The following is a 4,501-nucleotide window of genomic DNA, read 5'->3' on the forward strand; positions in this document are numbered from 1 at the left end:
TTTTATGGAGAAAAAATCTGTTTATTTCTTCTCTGTTAAAAAGGCTTTTGTTAAATAGTTTTTGAAAAGCTTTTTAAAATGGTTTTAACAGTTTTAAAACAGTACACAAATAAATCTGTTTTATGGAGAAAGAATCTGTTTATTTCTTCTCTGTTAAAAGGCTTTTCTAAATTTCTGTTAAGGCACCAAGGGAAAGCTCAGTTCGTTATTTCAGTTAAGCTGAGCTGGCCTGTGCGTTATACTTTAATCTGTTTTATTGTGAAAGAACAGGTTTATTCCTTGGTCTGGTGAAGGGTTTTTCACAAGTTAGTTAGGGCTCCAAAGGTACCACTCAGACAGTTATTTCTGTTAAGCTGAGTTGGCAGTTTTCACAAAATAAATCTGTTAAGTTCAAAACTGAATCTGTTGTTTTCTTAACTGCTTTTCAACTGTTTTTTTTAAAAGAAGTTAGAAACTGTTTTCTATATAAAGAAATGTCTCTCTCACATGAAGAAGTGCTGAGGAATTACGCTCTTGACAGAGATCAAACAATTTCCATGTGAGAAGAAGGATTGAAAGAGTTTTTGAAAGGTTTCCAAAGAGATTTTCAAGTGTGCTTGTTCTAGGAAACCTTGAATCTTGGTGAAGGTGCTGGTGCAGTTTCTGCAGCAAATTGAACTACTGGTTTTGAGTTCTTGCATCTTCTTTTCAGGTGTAATCTTTCCTTTATTCTGTTTTGTAAAGGTGTAAGTGTTAGTCACTCCTTGATAGGGTTTCTTGGAGTGCAAGGTGTGCTGAAATAGGGTTTTTCAGCATTGTGTGTGGTGTTCTTGTAGTGTTCAAGAACTGCTGGTTTTGTAAGTGATTGGCACTGTTTTTTAGTGAATTCCACCTTGGGGTAAGGTGAGACTGGATGTAGCTCTGTATGAGTGAACCAGTATAAAAACGTGTGTATCTTGCATTCTCATCCCTGCACTTTTTTCTGTTTTTGCTTAATTCTGTCAAGAACTAAATCTGTTCTTTTTAAATTGAATCTGTTAATTCTGGGTTAAGTGAAAACTGTTCTTCCTGTCTTGTTAAAGTTTTCTGATCATAAACAAGGTTGCTGCATATAATGGCTTAAGTGAATTGTGAACAAACTGACCATTCATTAAAACCTGTGAAAGGATCTTTTTTCTTGAAATCTCGTGTTGTGTAATTTTGGTTGATCTCTAAGCATAGCTATATCTTTTATCCTCACAAAAATAAGCTGATCTGGTTCTGTTCTGATTCTCTGTTGATCACAATTTTACAGTGAACAATATTCAAATTGTGCCAATACTGCTCTGAAAAATCAATCTGTTTCATGTAAAAACAATCTGTTCTTTTTGCCTCTGGAATACTGAAAAATTGTGTGTTCTTGCGAAAATTTTATAAGCTCAATTCACGCCTCCCCTCTTGAACTTAGACACTAATAGACCCAACACTTTGTTCTTAAGAAATCATCCAGTTTTTTGTTAAAATCTTTATCTACAGTCTTGCTTCATTTGCTAGATCTACCCCCCTAAATAATAGAACTTGTCCCCAGGCCAAAATACATAACCTGCAAAATGATTAGGAGGCATATAGAATTTCTTTTTTTTACTTTTTTGAAAAATAAAATCAACAAAGGTAACAAAACAAGATAAAACTAAAATGTGGACTGGGTTGCCTCCCAGCTAGCGCTCGTTTATTTATTTCAAGATGGACAACTCTCTTTGTTGCATCATGTTGTATGCATTCTTCCTCGTTACAAGAACATCTTCAACCACACCATAAGGATCTTTGATGGATTTGTCTGCCAACTACATCTTGGTGGGTTGAACCTCCAAATCGCCTAAATACAGTGCAACCTTGTCCACAGATAAAGCACTTATAGACATGGGAAGATTAAAACCTCCTAAGTTCTTGGAATTTTGAAGTAAGTCCTTTTGAGTCATGACACTGCATCTAGCCTCCAACTCTCTATTTCTCTCCCCAATATAGCTCATATTCTTCAGAAATCTCTCAAATGTTGAATCTTGCTTCAGATTTCATGCAAAATAATTCCTAGGGAGCAAATTGTCAAAAAAAATATCTCCTTCTCTTTTTTTGAAGGAGCATGAGGATATGATAAATCTTTTTCAAGAACACCCTTCTCCTTATTTTTAATTTTTTCTTCCTCACTTCTTTTCTTATTTCAGCTACTACATTATTGCAATGCTCTTTCGGGTTGGTTTGACTGTCGACTGAAAACTGACCACTTTGTATTTCTTCAAATTGTTTGGCCACTTTTCCCATCTGGATCTCTATATTCCTGATCGTTGTCATGCTATTTTCTTCCATTATCACAAGCTTTGTCAGGGCGTCTTCAACTTTACTCATTCTTTCAAGCATGGATGGATCCTCAGCTTTAGGTGAATGGTACTCATAAGAACAATGACCATTAGGATGATCACTTCCACAAAAATTGCACCTGATTGATTGACTCTGCCTTTGAGATGAATGAACAATATATAATTGTTAGGGCGAATTAGTTATTTGTGCGGTTAACTGCTCAATCTGTTGTGTTAGAATTTTATTTTGAGCCAAAAGTGCATCTTCAAATATCCCTCTCTGCTGGATACATTGTCTATCGCGTTGGTCTTTATAATTAGTTGATGCCAATGCATCAATAATCCTTGTCGCTTGTTCTACATCAAGAGTCGCCATTGTGCCGCCAACTGCAACATCTAGGAGAATCTTTGTGTCAAATTTGAGACCAGTGAGAAATATGCTCAGTTGAGCAATATCTTCAAACCCATGATTTGGGCATTTTCTCAATATTATCTTCAATCTTTTCCATGTCTCAAAGAAGACTTCATATACTCCTTGTCTGAACATAGAGATTTCAGACTTTGCTTTGATGTAGCGAGAGATTGGAAAAAATTATGCAAAAAATTTTCCTCTATCTTTTTCCATATAGTGAGGCTTTAAATTGGAAGTGATTTGTGTCATTCCTTGGCCTTTCCTGCCAATGAAAAAGGAAACAAGGGCATAAAAACAATATCAACATCATCTAATTCAAAGCCCGTTACTCCCACCAATTCATAAAATGTATCCAAATGTGAATATGGATCCTCATGTTCCATTGCTGTAAATTGATGAGCACTGATAAGAGTGAGAAAACCGGGATCTATTTCCAAGGCGCCTTGGCGGTAGCAGGTATTGCAATAATAGAAAAATGCCATGACCCTTAGTACATGACATAACCTCCAAGTGTCTTCCTTGCTTGTTCCTCTGCCATGAATGCTGATGAGGATGTTGTTCTTAAATTGACTAATATATTTTTTTCCATCTCAAAACATTAATTTTATAGAAAAAAATATATGCACTACCGATTTTCTAAAAAATGTCAATCCCTTCACAAGAACGATCAAGAGGTTGTTCGTCACAATTCTTAGATTTGGTCAAAGCACGAGATTTGTACATTAATATCAAGCGTGTGAATGTTGTAGAATGAGAGTTGACCAAAGTTCGGTACAGGAAAAAGAAGGGTAAAGATTTTCATAAGCTTATATATAGATGGGATACTAGACATGATAGTGAGATATTTAGATAGGGCTTTAAAGCACGACCTCATAGTCATACTTCCGACTCAACTTACTATAATTTGAAGGACTTTGTTCATCGTGGATGTGCTCATGATATTCCATCTAGCATACATGCTTTTGTGCATACAACTAACAATGGTTCTTGGACACCAACGCTTCACAGTGCCATTCTCCCAGCACGCTCTCGGGTTAAATATTATCAATATGAAATATTCGTCCCAGATGGTATTTTAGTTCATTATATCCTTCGTGGATATGCTTCTAAAAAAGAAGTATGTTTTCATGGAGTAATATCACCTAAATATATTCGGTCATGTCTCGTAAACACAGCGACACCGCCACCACCACCACATGAAGCCAATTATCATGCTATATAATTTTTATAATCACCTCATATCATCAATCAATAACTATATTATATTGTGCATATTTCCTTTATTTCTTTGAGTTCAGTTCGTAACCATATGTTTTTACTTGAAACTTGTGTTTTGCTTGAAAAAGTCGTTGTTGTTCAAATTAAGAAAATAATAATTATCAAATTATACACAATTATTGTATGCAATTATTGTACGATATTTACGCAATTATACGTAATTAATTTAATAATGATAGAATCTCATCATTAGTGATTCCTACATAATTATCTTGTAATTTGAAAAACATTAATTTAAATCCATGGTCACATCATTCCATTCCAATTAAAATTCGTTTAAGATGATGACGGTGTATATGAAAACCTATCAAAGTAACTTCCCTTATGAGAGAGAAATGAGTAAACGAGATGATATGAATGCTGATGAGGATGCTGCTCTTAAATTGACTCAAAAAAAATTTCCATATCAAATCATTGATTTTATAGGATCAAATATATGCACTACCGATTTTCTAAAAAAATTTAATCCCTTCACGAGAACGATAAAGAGGTTGTTCGT

At 34.7% G+C, this 4,501-nt stretch overlaps 1 pseudogene; it reads left to right on the forward strand.

Annotated features, from left to right (window-relative positions):
• Positions 1 to 2,773: 2,773 nt before the first annotated feature.
• On the forward strand, positions 2,774 to 2,879 carry LOC137813192 (small nucleolar RNA R71; annotated as a pseudogene).
• Positions 2,880 to 4,501: the final 1,622 nt, after the last annotated feature.

Source organism: Phaseolus vulgaris, chromosome 2, assembly GCF_051622355.1.
Source record: "Phaseolus vulgaris cultivar YP4 chromosome 2, ASM5162235v1, whole genome shotgun sequence".
In the NCBI taxonomy this organism is placed as follows: Eukaryota; Viridiplantae; Streptophyta; class Magnoliopsida; order Fabales; family Fabaceae; genus Phaseolus; species Phaseolus vulgaris.